Source organism: Dendrobates tinctorius, unplaced genomic scaffold (assembly GCF_039654945.1).
Source record: "Dendrobates tinctorius isolate UK_male_01 unplaced genomic scaffold, ASM3965494v1 ptg000063l, whole genome shotgun sequence".
NCBI classification, from domain to species: domain Eukaryota; kingdom Metazoa; phylum Chordata; class Amphibia; order Anura; family Dendrobatidae; genus Dendrobates; species Dendrobates tinctorius.
Window position 1 is genome coordinate 2,615,533 of NW_027361731.1, and position 17,052 is coordinate 2,632,584.

The following is a 17,052-nucleotide window of genomic DNA, read 5'->3' on the forward strand; positions in this document are numbered from 1 at the left end:
TAAAAAGTATAAATAAAGTGCCTTTGCCACTCGGGGTCCACCGTGCGGTAGGTGTAGAACCGTTGCTAGAGGGTAGCAGAGCACTATGGCAGAAGTGTGCACAGGGTTCAATATCACCCATGTGCAACAAGCAGTCTCTGTTGTAGGCACAGAGCTGCTATAACCAATAATGAATACAGTAACGCTGAGCCTGTTAGCAACACAGAGACTCAGCGGCACACGCACGGTAGTTGGTCACCGGAGTAGTTAAATATACAGGCACTATCTCCGAAGGACCTACTGTAGTACTTGTGTGCGAAGCGTCGCAACCGCGGACGCACTACTAGACTGCAGCGCGGCAAAGAAGATGCCGCAGAGAGTCACTGCTAACAACGCAGGCGCGGTGACAGGCGCTAGCAGGTGTTGCTGTGGAGCAAGGCGCGCTGGCGCAATTACTGGCTAAAGCACATTCCCTCACACATGCGTATTATCAGAGGGTAGGGGTTTCCAATGAGTCATTCACCAGATCATGCATCCATCAATAAACACACAGCAGCAAGTAAGACTATACTAGCGCATGGCGGAACAGCCATGCGCACTTTTTATAGCGAACAGGACCTTCCGGAAGTCTCCAGAACCCTGAGCAGAACCAATGGATTCAGGAGCAGGACCTGAGCACCTGACTCCTGAACTCCAATGGGAGATCGTCCCAGGAGCATGCTCAGAGAACGGAATGAAGGACTTGGCCTCTGGAGAGAGTTGCTGCAAAGCAATCTCCTCTGCAGTGGACAAAGAGCAGGAGACTGCAGAATGTGAGGGTCTAGATTCCTGCATAGTCAGGGCAGAAATCTGACTCCTAACACCTTCTAAGATGATCGTCACGAAATAAAGGACTTTTCATTCAAGGTTCCATGGCGAGTGCTGCATGGACATTGATGGTGATGAAGGCTCTATAATCCGGTTCAACTCCTCTGTATAAAGGATTACATGTTTTAACACTGGCGTCACTATTCATATTTCTCTGTGGCTTAGAGGCTATTTTCTTGTAATTTGTGTGAGGCACAGTGTTTTCATTGTTGCACTATATAGGTAGATGACATCCAAAGCATTGAAAAAGGAGAGCAGATTTCAGCAAAAGATGGTCTTTTAGCGGGTCGAGAGGGTGCGGGAGAGTTTTTTTACAGCTTGCAACAGCAGAGAAGAACTGCAAGTAATGAGCACAAAGACCCTTGAAACCAGATTACAACTACTTTCAGGGAACGAAATCCATCTATTTTGGACTAGTAATTCACTTAAATCGTATGTTGAATTTGAACGAGTACCAAGAGGTCTACATGTCTTTAAGGAGATTTCACAATTCCAAGATGATCAAATTTTTCAAAAAGAATGGGATTCTATCCATATGGAATGCTCAAAAAATCTTTTGCATCTTGTTTTGTCTTGCAATGAACAAGAATATAGAGAGGTAAGTAGTGATGAGCGAGTATACTCGTTGCTCGGGTGTCCTCCAAGTATTTTGGCGTGCTCGGAGATTTAGTTTTCGGCGTCTTATCTGCATGATTTGTGACTTGTAGACAGGCTGAATATATGTGGGAATTCCCTAACAAGCAGGCATTGCACACATGTATTCAAGCTGTCTAGCAGTCACAAATCATGCAGCTGAGACGACGAAATCTAAATCTCCGAGCACGCCAAAATACTCGGAGGCCACCCGAGCAGCGAGTATACTCCCTCATCGCTAGAGGTAAGTGATCAATTGGAAAAAGCAAAACATGAGTTGCAGACACTTTTATCTGAAATCCAAGCTCATTCCTTTTTCTTTTAAAAACTGGATAAAAAATTAACACTGCTGCAAATCGAGATAAAATAAAGAAAGAAAAATTTTTGAGGGATAAAAATGATTTTGACAGGGGACAGATCTTTAATTGGAATAAGAAACGTTTCCACTTCAAGAGAAATTGTAATACACAGATGCCTGCTAAGAAAAAATCATATGGAGATGGTTGGACAATGTACTCAGAATCCAATATAGCACAAGATTTTTTAGAAAAAAAACCCTATCATATTTCCAACCCTTTAGGAGACGTACAAGAAGAGGAGGGAAAACCGCAGACAAAGAGATCAAAAGGAAACAGGTGTCGTGGAAGAAATAGACTCTTCGTGTAACAATGAAATTATCAATTTAACAGACTAACAACTTTCTGCTTATCATTTAAGTGTGTTGAGAAAAGGTTTAAATTTTAGTCTTCTTGAATGTTTTGATTTGACCGATTTCAAGATTGATTTATTCAAAACTATTAGGAAAATGCATCTTACGAAAATCTATGCTGAGAAAAAATCTGATATTTCACAAATTAAGTTACCAGGAGAAATTCCTAGCATTCTGGGCCCTTTGGGCTTCACTGCGGACATGCTAAATAAATCTAGTTTGCAAATAAAGTCCGTGGAGCCTTATTTAAGAGTCTCAAACACGGGACTAGCCAGATCTTCCTCCAGGGAAGGAACCAGCCAAGAGGTGGCTCCTTTCAGAAACCACCATTACCACCATATTAAGTGGCCCTTTAAGTCAATATCCAGCTCTTTACGAGTTTACAGATATGACAAGGGAAATACCAAGGCAAGGTATCCATCCACAGGTGTTGCCCCTCATCAATGTGGAGTAGGATTCTGGCTCGGTGGGAGCAATGCCTAGTAGACCAACATCACGAAACAATTACTGACCTCAGGGAGACCAGTCAAAGGAAACGCTGCGGCAGCCGCCAAATGCGCTGGTTGAGCGCCTTTGCCGGCTGCCGCAGTGTTTTCTTTGACTGGTCTCCCTGAGGTCAGTGATTGTTTTGTGAAATCTAGTTTGCATGATGATATTTCACTTAAATAATCCAGTAAGTTCAAATATGGTGAATGATGATGACTGTTTGGTAGAATATCCACCTTTTACGAAGGGTGTTCCTTCCACATATATGCCACTTGTCTCTCCAGGTAATGCAATTGATTTATTCCAGGATCTACATTCAGGACATAGAAGCTCTGATATATAAAACACCATCAAAAAATTTTGAGTGTTGTAGAACATCGTCCTCTGTCTGAAATGAAAAGACGGGACAATGTTATATTTAGAAAAGCAGATAAAGGGGAAAATCTTGTATACTAAGTAGGGATTATTAAGTAAAAAATGCCCTTGGAAATTTGAGTTATGAAAACACCTATCTACCTTTAAAATCTGATTCTACCTCAAAGTATAAAGAAAAATTAAGATCCTTGTTAAGAAAGTAGGTACAAAAAGGCTTATTAACTAAAAACAAGGCAGAAAAACTTTTTCCTGAATTTCCAGCAAAACCTTACTGGTACAGCAAACCAAAAATTCATAAATCGTTATTTGCCCCCCCCTGCCACCCTATTATATCAGGGATAGGCTGGAGTCGCGCATCCATATTTCTCATGCGATAATCGCATCGCACAGCACGGACTGGCCTGGCCGGCACCTCTCCTGACCTGAGCATGACAGCATGATGGATTGCTATGCAGATGTCAAGCTCAGGTCAGGAGAGCAGACAGCCAGGGTGAGTTTTACCATGCGATTCTCGCACGAGAAATACGGCAGTGTGACTCCAGCCATAGGTTCATTAACTGAACCTTTATCCCCAAAACAAATGCCGTCGTATTTAAAAGGATTCTGGCTCCCTTTTGGAAGTATTAGAACAAGTGGAGTGGCAAGATGATTTCTATTTAGCATCTAGATGTGGTGAATTTGTATACCAGAATCCCACATAAAGCTGGCTTGGAGGCTATTAGCTTCATTCTGGAAATCACGGATAAAAGTGCTGATTGTTACCTTTGTCATCGAAGCGTTGGATTTTGTATTGTCACATAACGTTTTCACCTTCATAGATAAATGGTTCCTTCAACAGGTTGGAACCGCGATGGGAACACCTGTAGCTTGGGTTTTTGCAAATTAATTTTTGGCAGTGTTTGAAGATAAATGTATCACAAACTCCCTGAACCCATATCTAAAATATATCCGTACATTTTTAGTTACTGTATGTGGATGATATATTTTTGATACAGGCAGGTATAAAAAAGCAATTTGAGGAATTCATTTTATACTTAAATTAATATAGAAAATAAGCTATTCACGTCAAACTGTTTGGCGTCGGGATCCTCCCGCTGCACGGTATAGATCCCAAGCCTTATCTGCCTCTGCAGTTCCCCATTCGGCTCCAGCCACTCAGATTGCTGCTCAGCACAGACATCAGACCCAGCGTCTTGCTGAGGCTCGTAGTACACACTTGGTTGCTGCTGGCTCTTCAGCTAACTCTATGGGAGTCAGTCAGGCTCCAGAGTGCAGGACTGCACCTGCGTATAAGTCCAGAGATCACCTTACTGAGCATGTCCGTGATGTGGAATCTTCCTATTGGAGGTTGGACGTCAGCTGCTGTGGTGATGTGGCAGCTCCAGATTGGTCCACGGACAAGGTCCTGTCCGACTGCACATGAGCCTAATGTATGAAAGGCTCTCAGAGGCGTACGCAGTCTATACTACTGTCTGCGTGTGCTATTCGTCCGTTTAGTCTAGCACTGAACTGGTTAGACAGCTAGCGTCAGTGGGGGCAATTAGGAGCTTGGTTTGTATCTCAAGTTGTCAGAGCTTGTCCAATCGATAGTTAGGGTTTTATACTCAGCGCCTGTTTTGTGACCGTGTGCTTTGGACACGGTCCTGTTGCAGAGCGGGTTCAGTCCACATGCTTTGTCCTGTGACGGATAACAGGACTTTGTACTTAGTACTCATTTGTACTGTTCCTCTCTGTGGAGTAACAGAGCTTGGAACTTTGCTTTTTGTTCACACTGAGTGGCGTTAACTCTGTGTGTACGAGCACCGCCATTGTTCACACTAGCAGCAGTTTAACATCTCTTCACGGTGGACCCCAGGTTGCGATTGCACTTTATAATTTAATTTAGTGCAATCCGCCAACCCTAACACAAACGTTGGTGGTCATGAACTTGATTTCTTGACGTTCGAATAAAAATCCAAGCAGGAAAAATCATCACCCAGTCTTTTTGTAAACCAAGCTCATCAAACATGTTGTTGCATTTTAGGAGTGCACACCCTGTGCATACTACAAAAGGCTTACCATATAGCCTGATGCTGCGATTACGCAAAATTAGTAACATTGAAGCGGTTTTTGACGAACAGATAAGCGATTTAAAGACACTTTTTAAACAAAGAGGTTATCCTACTTCTGTATTGAATGAAACTCATAATCATGTTAAATCTGTTTCTCAGCGTGATTTATTACATAAGAAAATTAAGAAATCCAGAAAACCTGATCAGTCCGATGGATAGAGCTGTACACTGTTCCAAATTATTATGCAAATTGTTTTTAAGTGTCATAGCATTTTTTTTTGTTTTTTTTAATGAAACCCATTAATGGTATTGTGTCTCAGGGTTCTTTGGATCACTGAAATCAATCTCAGATACCTGTGATAATTAGTTTGCCATGTGAGCCCAATAAAAGGAAAACTGGATGTTCCACACAATTAAGCAGGCCAGTGTTTTCAAGTAACATGGGAAAGAAAAAGGATCTCTCTGCTGCCGAAAAGCATCAAATAGTGCAATGCCTCGGTCAAGGGATGAAAACATTAGATATTTCCCAAAAACTTAAGCGTGATCACCGTACTGTTAAGAGATTTTTTTTTTTTTTAATTCGTTTATTAAACCATAAGCAGTTTTACAATACATACAATTCAGTGCAAAATGTTAAACCTAGTACAAAATAGATATGTACAACTAGCATGAAGACATGAGGCATAATATGTGCATCAACTATATGTAAATAAAGCAGACATAATATCAATTGAATCACAATGGTGTTATGTTATTGTACCAGTAATAGAACCTGCCTGGCTTCTAAACTCTACCGACATCTACTAAAACATTAACTATTCTGCAGCCTACTTCTATATAGCAAGCAGTTTATTGTGCGACATCTCCGCTCTGCAAGGTAAAGTGAGAGGAGTTCCATCTCTCCCAGATCTTTTTAAATTTACCTGGGCACCCTCTATTCTGATACAGTGTCCTTTCATATGGGATAATCGAATTTACGAGAGTGATCCAGGACCCAAGAGAAGGAGGTGAATTCCCCATCCATCGAAGTGCCAGTATCTTTCGTGCCATGAACAGTGTCTCCCGTAAAAAAATTCCAACATAATGACCCCACGTCTCCTCATCCCACACTCCAAACAGACATATCAGCGGTTCGAGGGGAACAGGCGTTTGTACCAAGGATGTTAATAACGACGTCACCCCTCTCCAGAATTGCACAACAACAGGACAGCACCAGATCATATGAATAAAGTCTGCATCCATTGAATGACATCTCAAACATTCTGATGACGGATATCGACCCATCTTAAAGAGTCGAATTGGGGTCAAATATGATTGATTAATAATGTACAATTGTATCATCCTGTTGTTGGCAGACGGAGACACCCAGATTGGTGACTCCAGAATTTCTTCCCATTCCTCATCCCGTGTATCAGGAATGAGCCTCTGCCATTTCTTCTTAACGGAGTCTATGGCACATTCTGTCCCCACTGACAACATATATGTATATAGAGAGGAGATGAGTCCTTGAGGGCCCTGTGACTTGAGGATCCCTATCAAGGGCAGAGACGAAATTGCATCACTCATATCTAGATTTCTCATATGCGATTGAAAAGCTGACCTTAGTTGTAGATAACGGAAAAACTGGGATCTCGGGACACCGCGATTGACTTGTAATTGCTCAAAGGATATTAAAGTACCATGATCGTATAGATCACCCATCGTAGAGACACCGTACTGAACCCAGAACTCGGCAGACGGATGTTCACGCAGCACCAGGAGGTAGTCATTATTCCACAGGGGCATTTCAGCTATAACATCGCCAAATCCAACCACCCCCTTAATCTGTCTCCATATTGATCGTGCCAGACGGAGCAGAGGCAGCAGTCTCGGGACATTTATTTTCCTCATTTCTAAAATACCTAGTGAGCAACTAGTCCCTGCATCATGAAGAAGATGACTCTCAGAATTCGGGAGGTGGCCTCCAGGCATCCATGTGCTTAAGGCCTTGACCTGTCCAGCTAGATAATATAAAAAGAAATTAGGTAATGCTGCCCCCCCTCCCCTCTTGGGTCTCTAGAGTGGTCAACTTTAGTTTAGGCCTGGCTTTCCCCCAAACAAAGGATGTGATCTGGGAATTCAAATGAGCAAAAAAGGATTTGGGCACCACAACCGCACTATGTTGAAGAAAGTAGTTAAGCTTGGGGAGTAATATCATTTTAATTAAATTAATACGTCTGGTTACAGACAATGGAAGCTTACCCCAGATTGCAAATTTACCCCTAACCATCTCCAGCAGTGGTTGTATATTGAGTTGTAGATCAAATTTACTGCCCTTAGAGATATGAACCCCCAAATATTTGAAACTAGTCACGATGGGCAGCAGGGAGAGAGTCTCAAGTCGTGGCACTGGAGCATGGGAAAGAGGCATCAAAGCAGATTTATCCCAATTTATGTAAAGGCCAGAATATTTACTAAATTTATTTATGGTAGTAATCACTCTTGTCAGGGTTTCCTCTGCTTTGTCCATAAATATCATCATATCATCAGCGTATAAGCCTATGGTATCCGTCCGACCCGCTATCTCTATACCAGCGATATCAGGGGATAGTCTTATACGAATTGCCAGCGCCTCAATAGCGAGGGCAAAGAGGGCCGGGGAAAGAGGACACCCCTGACGGGTTCCCCTATGCAATGAAAATGATTCAGATATGGAGCTATTTACGATGACCCGGGCCTTGGGCTTCATGTATAAGACATTGACCCAGTTTTGGAATCTTTCGCCAAATCCATATCTCTGCAAACATGCACGGAGAAAAGGCCATTCAAGTGAGTCAAAGGCCTTGGCCGCATCTAGTGATGCCAATGCCCATTCATTATCCGGTACCAGAGAACTATATTGGGCCACTGACTGGACACGTCTGATATTTGTGGAAGTGCTCTTACCCGGCATAAAACCCGTCTGATCAGGGTGTACAAGATCCAATATAACGGTATTTACTCTTTTGGCTAAAATTTGTGTAAAAATTTTATAATCCACATTTACTAGTGATATAGGCCTATACGATCCACAATCCAAAGGGTCCTTCCCCTCCTTTTTTAGAACTATTATATTGGCCTCATAAAAAGACTCCGGCATGCATCCCCCCTCCCAAATCCCACGAAACACTGTCAACAAAAGAGGCGCCAGTATATCTTGATATTTTCTATATAACTCCACAGGGAATCCATCCGGCCCAGGGGCCTTCCCGGAGGCCATGCCTTGTATGGCATCCTCTACCTCCTCCAGAGTAAACTCAGCATCCATATAGGCCTGTTGGGAAGGACTTAGCGTGGGAAACTCTATGTCTAACAAATAGTCCAAACACTCTGGGCCATCCACATCTGTCTTAGAATTGTACAATGAGCCATAATAGTCGGAAAAGCACTTTAGTATCTCCTCAGTTGAGGAGACCAACGTACCATCTGAATCACGGATCTGTAGAATTGTGTTGGTTGCATTGTGCTGTCATACTAAGTAGGCCAGAAACTTACTCGCCTGATTCCCCATCTCAAAATAAGACTGCCGGGCAAAAAATAATTTACGTTTCGTCTTAGTGTCCGTGTATTGAGCATATAACCTTTGAGCGGTCAGCCATTTTATCCTATTACTGTTAGATTGATCCGATATATAGGCTGCCTCCGAGTCTTTCAGACGTCGCTCCATCTCGCCATCCTCCTCCGATGTCACTCGCTTAATGTGAGAAATTGTAGAGGATAAACAACCCCGTAAATAGGCTTTAAGAGCATCCCAAAATACATTAATATTTCGGGGTTCGGGGTGGGACGAGACGAAGCAATGTAGCTGATCTAACGTTCTATCAGGGGGTGTTATCAACTTCAGCCAAAAAGGGTTCAGCTTCCATGCTATTCTGTTAGTCAATGGCCCATATTTAAGTTTGAGAATGACTGGACTATGATCCGAAACTCCCCTGCTCCCGTGTTTAATGTCCTCCACCCACGCCGCCAAACCGCTGGATCCAAAAATGTAGTCTATACGAGACAGAGAGCGTTTGGTGGAGGAATGGCAAGTGTATTCCCTCGTCTCTGGATGGTGCACTCTCCATAGATCTAGCCACCCACTACCCGCCATGAATTGTGACAGTTGGGATGAGCCCGGGGGGACCCCACCCTGTATTCCATCGCCCAGTCTCAATTTATCAAGATGGCTATGCATGACCAGATTAAAATCTCCCATGCAGATGACATGTGCATCTGGGTAACTTAAAGCGAAGCTCAATGCCCTCTGGAGAATTGATATATTAGCCGGAGGGGGATTGTAAATACAAAGGATGACATATTTCCGAGAGTCAATCAGCGCATGGACAAACACAAATCGTCCCTCGGGGTCTCTCCGGGCTTCCCTGACCTCCCACCGAACATCCTTATGAATTAACAGAGAAACTCCCCTTGAGTAGCTGGTGTGAAAAGTATGCATAAACCATTGCACCCACGGCTTCTGCACCCACCGAACTGTATCCCTGGTCAGGTGTGTCTCCACCAGGGCCAATATGTGAGGACGGCAATGTCTGACCTGTGAGAATACCTTAATTTTCTTGCGAGGGGTTTTTATGCCCCTCACATTCCAGGTCATACAAATCAGCTCAGAGCCCATTACCATCCATTCAAATATGGTGTATAATGGCGCCTGAGCCAGGTGCATAGAGTCCACACAGATAGCAGAATTTGACGTAGGCTGCAGCCTCTATCTAAACAACGACAAACATAAAAAAAACTTTTAAAAAAGAAAAAGCAATGCAGGAACCTAGTAACATAGGCGTACAGTCTTACGCCCCTAACAGAAAATGAATAAGGAGATACCATCACTGAACACAGTGTCCGGTATAGCTGGTATCTGGGAACTTGCCAGGAGAGCTCCAATTAGACCTTTGGTTGAAAGGATCCGAAATAACAGTCGCCGCATTAGGACTCCCCCGCCGGGGATCCCCCAAGGGACCGCAGCCATTCAGTCGCCTCCGCCGAATCCGTAAAAAATACAGAAGAACCCTCATGGACAACTCGGAGCCGGGCTGGATATATCATAGAATATACAATGTTCCTGTCTCTGAGCCGCTTCTTGACCTCGAAGAACTGCACCCGCTGTTTCTGCAGCTCCACGGAGAAGTCCGGAAAGATGGAAATGACAACATTATTGAATTTAATAGGACTTTTCAGGCGCGCCAGGCGTAAGATGGTGTCTCTGTCCTTGCAGTTGAGCAGGCGTGCCAGGAAAGGTCGAGGTGGGGCCCCCGGAGGCAGGGGTCTGGTAGGGACCCTGTGAGCTCTTTCAACGGCGAATAATGGGGAGAATTCATCCCCTAAGGAGGTCTTAAGCCAATCCTCTAGAAACTGCTCAGGATGCTGACCCTCCGAGCACTCAGGCAGTCCAACAATACGTATATTATTCCTGCGCATTCTGTTTTCTAAATCGTCCGCCTTTTGCTTCCAGGCATTCATGGAGCCTGCCACCTTCGTTAATTTAGCCTCCATAGGTGTATCTTCCACCCTGGACACCCTCGTTTCCACCTCCGTAATGCATCCCTTCATGGCCTGCATATCCTGACGGAGTCTCCCCACCTCCGTATAAACATCCTCAATTTTCTCTGTCAGGGATGTCCTGGTCAATGAGAGAGCCTGCATCAACTGCGCAGACGCTTGTTTAAGGGTCAATTCTTCCTGATCCGTCTCTTCCTCTCCCCCAGAAGGGCGATTTTTGCGCTGAACTTGAGAGGATGTGCTCCTACTGTGCCACGCACTTTCAGCGGGGTCAGGTCTAGCAAACTCCTTTAATTTCTCCACCGCTCCCGGCCCCTTAAGTCGGCTCACGATTGTCTGCAGTGCGGCTGATAAAACAAATTAAGGTGTGCAATCCAGGTATTGCCCACTACAGATGGGTATCACAGCGGGCTGGTAACAGTTAATTGTGAATCAAGCTACAGAGGGACGTTTGAGGGATTACCAGGGCAGCAGCTAGGCACAGTCCAGATGATCTTTGTGGCCCGGGGAGGGAGGGGGGAGTGGGTCCCACAGAGGCAGCTGCAGTGGGGGAGGGTGCACAAAGCCTTCCTTAATAATGGCGCCAGCCGGCAGTTAGTGGATGGGCAGAGAGGGATACCGCGCAGGGGCCCATTTCCCAGGGCACTCACCTCGCGCTCCCCCGGATTGTCAGTCAAATCTCCTCTCTCCCCGGCGGCGGTGCAGCAGTGGGAAGCCGGCGCTGCAGCTCTCAGCAGTTGAGCTGCGCGCCCAAGATGGCCGCCGCCTCGTGGGAGAACCAGCCGCCCGCTCCTATCTCCCCCGTCGCCCGCTCTCAGGATCCATCTCCCGACCTGCCACAAAGCGCCCAAGGGGTCCCAGCGTCCGAGGGAGGTCCAGCCAGCAGCAGGTGAGCCGCCAGAGAAAGGTCCAGGGATCAGGATATGGCAGGATGATACGGAGCTCTCCTCACCAGCGTCCTCCCTCTCACGGCATAGACACGCCCCCACTGTTAAGAGATTTGTGGCTGATTCTGAGCACAGATGTCTTTGTGCTGATAAAGGCAGAATGAGGAAGGTTTCTGCCAGGCAAGTTCATCGGATTAAGAGAGGCTGCTAAAAAGCCATTACAAACCAGCAAACAGATATTTGAAGCTGATGGTGCCTTTGGAGTCCCTCAAACCTCAAGGTGTAGGATCCTTCAAAAGCTTGCTGTGGTGCATAAACCTACTATTTGGCCACCCCTAAATAGTGTTCACAAGCAGAAACGGTTGCAGTGGGCCCAGATATACATGAAGACTAACTTTCAAACAGTCTTGTTTACTGATGAGGGTCGAGCAACCCTCGATGGTCCAGATGGATGGTTGGTGGATGGCCACCGTGTCAAAGCAAGGCTGCGACGTCAGCAAGGGGGTGGAGGAGTCATGTTTTGGGCCAGATTCATGGGGAAACAGCTGGTAGGGCCCATTAAGGTTCCTGAAGGTGTGAAAATGACCTCTGCAAAGTATATAGAGTTTCTGACTGACAAATTTCTTCCATGGTATAAAAAGCAGAAACATGCCTTCAGGAGCAAAATCATCTTCATGCATGACAATGCACCATGTCATGCTGCAAAGAATACCCGAGTCATTGGCTGCTATGGGCATAAAAGGAGATAAACTCATGGTGTGGCCACCATCTTCCCCTGACCTCAACCCTATAGAGAACCTTTGGAGTATCATCAAGCAAAAGATCTGTGAGGGTGGGAGGCAGTTCACATCAAAGCAGCAGCTCTGGGAGGCTATTCTGACTTCATGCAAAGAAATACAAGCAGAAACTCTCCAAAAACTCACAAGTTCAATGGATGCAAGAATTGTGAAGGCGATATCACAGAAGGGTTCCTATGTTAACATGTAACTTGGTCTGTTAGGATGTTTTGGAGTTAAATAGCTTTTTTGTTCAGTGAATGTGACCTCCTAATGCTGCAAATTCCACAAATGAGCATTTTCAGTTCTTGAAAACATATCAAATGTTTACAAATTCTGCTGTGCCTAATCATTTGGAACAGCGCATTGTGAGCTTTTATTCATTTTGGAGATTATACTGTTATCATTGGGAGGTTTCTACAATAAAATTCGATGTATACTCTAACGGGTGATGACTTTTATTAGACTTAGACTGTCATTTGCACCGGCCACTTAGGAAAATTAGCGAAAAATATCATTTCCATAATAATTTGGAGCATATTGTACATGCGTCTATCGGGAAGAATTGGCACATTCTATACACAGATAGGGATTTGCGAAAGATGGGGATTTAAAAACCTATTTTTTCCTATTGCAGATCATGTAACATCTCAGATATCCTGGTTTCCCACAAAATTATATCTCCATTTAAAAATTGGTTACAAAAACTGCACCATCAGGTAACTTTAAATGTGGTACCTGTCCCAGCTGCCATCTCCATGTAACTTTTAACCCTTTACGTTTAGGCTCCATTGTTCACACCGTCATGCCCTCTCCTGCTCCCACTTGCTAACACTCTCTCTGCTCCTCCTCACTGCTGGCGATATCCCTCCAAATCCTGGTCCTCCTCACCACATTCCCACAGTCATTTCTACCTCCCATCCACACCCAATCACAACTTTCCATAACCACTCCAACCTTATACACATTTGCCCGGCCCCAGCCTCCCCAGTCCCACTAACAGGAGCTCTGTGGAAGGCTCGCTCTGTCTGTAACAAACTTTCCTTCATCCATGATCTTTTTATTACTAACAAACTTTCCTTCCTCATCATCACTGAAACCTGGCTCACCCCCTCTGACACAGCCTCTCCTGCTGCACTCTCGTATGGTGGCTTCCACCTTTCCCACACCCCCTGCCCCAGCAGCAAGCATGGTGGAATTTTCTCCTGTCAGATAACTGCCCCTTCACCCCAATCCCACTGCCACCCTGTTACCCTCCCTTGCTTTGAGGTGCACTCTGTGCGCATCTACTCCCCCTCCAACTAGCTGTCATATACCACCCTCCAGGGACAGACACCACCTTCTTTGACCACTTCTCCACCTGGCTACTTCATTTCCTTTCCACTGATATCCCCACTATCATCTTGGGCGACTTCAACATCCCCATTGACACTTCCCTCTCAGCTGCCACTAAACTTCTATCTCTCACTTCCTCCTTCGGCCTCACTCAATGGTCTTCTGCAGCCACTCACAAAGATGGCCACACACTAGACCTCATCTTCACCCGCCTCTGCTCCCTATCTAGCTTCTCTAACTCACCTCTTCCTCTCTCTGACCACAACCTACTTACATTCTCTTCCCTCTCCTCCTCAGGTCCACAATCCCCACCTCAAAAACTTGCACACCCTCGCAGAAGTCTTCAACACCTCGATCTACACTCATTGTCTGAATCCCTCCTCCCTCTTAAAGACATAAGTTCCCTACACAATGTGGATGCCGCTGTCGCTCTATATAACACCACAATAGCTGTAGATTTGGAATCAGTTGCCCCTCTCAAACATCTCAAAGCTCGCAAAATCAACAGACAGCCCTGGCACACCAGTCTGACCAAAGAACTGAGGCGGGCTTCCAGGGCTGCAGAGCGGAGATGGAAAAGATCCCACTCCAATTAGGACTTTATCGCATTCAAACAGTCCCTCACTACTTTCAAGGACACACTTGCTGCACCAAAACAAACCTACTTCTCATCTCTCATATCCTCCCTGTCTCACAACCCTAAACAGTTATTCAACACCTTCAATTCTCTCCTCCGCCCCCCAGCACCTCCTCCTTCCACACTCATCTCAGCTGAAGACTTTGCCTCATTTTTCAAGGAAAAGATTGATATCATCAGAGACAGTCTTGGTCAACAACCCCCAGTGCCCTTCCTCCTAACTATCCTGCCCTCCTCCACCAAATCCAACTTCTCCACCATTACAGATTGACTTTCCACTCTACTCTCAAGATCACATCTCACTACCTGTGCACTTGACCCGATCCCATCCCACTTCATCCCAAACCTCACCACAGTCTTCATCCCAACCCTAACCCACCTCTTCAACCTGTCACTAACAACTGGTGTTTTCCCCTCAAGCTTTAAACATGCCTCAATCACACCTATCCTCAAAAAGCCCTCTCTTGACCCATCCTCTGTATCTAGCTATTGCCCTATATCACTTCTCCCCTATGCCTCAAAACTACTGGAACAACACGTCCATCTTGAACTGTCCTCCCACCTCTCTTCTTCCTTCCTCCTTAACCCATTACAATCTGGCTTCCGGCCACACAACTCCACTGAAACTGCCCTAACTAAGATCCCCAATGACCTACTAGCCGCCAATGCCACCGACACTACTCTGTCCTCCTCCTGGACCTGTCCTCTGCCTTTGACACAGTGGACCATTCCCTATTACTACAGACCCTCTCATCACTTGGTATCACAGACTTGGCCCTATCTTGGATTGCGTCATACCTAACAGACCGGACATTCAGCATCTCCCACTCGCACACCACCTCCTCACCGCGCCCCCTATCTGTTGGAGTCCCGCAAGGTTCAGTCCTAGGGCCACTGCTCTTCTCCATTTACACCTTCGGCCTCGGACAGCTCATAGAATATCATGGCTTTCAGTATCACCTCTATGCTGATGACACACAGATCTACATCTCTGGACCAGATATCACCTCCCTACTAAACAGAATCCCTCAATGTCTGTCTGCTATTTCATCCTTCTTCTCCGCTAGATTTCTAAAACTTAATATGGACAAAACAGAATTAATCATCTTTCCCCCATCTCACGTGACCCCCCCAACGGACCTATCCATTAAAATAAACGGCTGCCCACTCTCTTCAGTCCTACAAGCTCGCTGCCTCGGGGTTATCCTTGACACTGATCTCTCTTTAAAACCACATATCCAAGCCCTTTCCACTTCCTGCCGACTTCAACTCAAAAATATTTCACGGATCCGTACATTCCTCAACCAAGAATCTGCAAAAACCCTAGTCCATGCCCTCATCATCTCCTGCCTTGGCTACTGCAACCTACTGCTCTGTGGCCTCCCCTCTAACACTTTCGCACCCCTCCAATCTATTCTAAACTCTGCTGCCCCACTAATCCACCTGTCCCCCATTATTCCCCGGCCTCTCCCCTCTGTCAATCCCTGCACTGGCTCCCCATTACCCAAAGACTCCAGTTCAAAACCCTAACCATGACATACAAAGCCATCCACAACCTGAGTCCTCCATACATCTGTGACCTCGTCTCCCGGTACTTACCTGCACAAAACCTCTGATCCTCACAAGATCTCCATCTGTACTCCCCTCTTATCTCCTCTTCCCACAATCGCATACAAGACTTCTCCCACGCATCCCCCCTACTCTGGAACTCTCTACCCCAACATATCAGACTCTCTCCTACCATGGAAACCTTCAAAAAGAACCTGAAGACCAAGGTCTTCCAACAAGCCTACAACCTGCAGTAACCACCTATCCACCAAACCGTTGCACGACCAGCTCTACCCTTGCCTACTGTATCCTCATCCATCCCTTGTAGATTGTGAGCCCTCGCGGGCAGGGTCCTCTCTCATCCTGTACCAGTCGTGACTTGTATTGTTTAAGATTACTGTACTTGTATGTATTATGTACACCCCTCCTCACATGTAAAGCGCCGTGGAATAAATGGCATTATAATAATTTCAATGCATGGTCTGTATATATACCCTGGGTACGGTCACTGCTAACCACGCTAAACCAAGAACTACTTGCTGCCACCAACAGTTATTCATGCAGGCTGTCTGAACGCCTGATTTCTGGTGGCATATGGCTTCAAAATGCAGTTTACAGAACAAAAGGAAAAGAACCATTACGTTTTATGTTTAATCCTGTGACGACTCCTGGAGTGGACCCTCTGGGTCGTGACACCAACCCTCCCAGGGCGAGCTGACCTAGTGAAGACCACCCCCTATACAGGGAGTGTCAGGGGCAAGCCCCAGGGGGTGAGGCACCACGACTGCTAGCACCAGGCGACCGGCTCACAGGAGACACGAGTGGGTGAGTGTGTCTGCAGGAACGTGTAAAGCGTGGACAAGGGAACACGTGGTATACAGAGACTTCGTTCGTCCGGGTGTGAGTGAAGCAGGATGCGTGCAAGGCGCACGTCAGAGCACTGAGTCAGGCAGCAGGTGTGCCAGGAGGTGTAACAGAGTACAGGAGCAGAGTGTGTGCCAGGAGGCACAACTGAGTATAAGACAGAGCACGGAATCAGAGTGTGTGCCAGGAGGCACAACTGAGGATGAGACAGAGTACAGGGTAAGAGCGTGTGCCAGGAGGCACAACCGAGTATGAGACAGAGTACAGGGTCAGAGCATGTCCCAGGAGGCACAACCGAGTACGAGACAGCACAGGGTCAGAGCGTGTGCCAGGAGGCACAACCAAGTACGAGACAGAGCACAGGGTCAGAGCGTGTGCCAGGAGGCACAAC

General features: G+C 45.9%; 1 protein-coding gene across 1 annotated transcript in view; it reads left to right on the plus strand.

Annotated features, from left to right (window-relative positions):
* LOC141094139 (uncharacterized) overlaps positions 1 to 17,052 on the plus strand; it is a 305,335-nt gene that overhangs the window by 26,950 nt on the left and 261,333 nt on the right. The window lies entirely within an intron of this gene.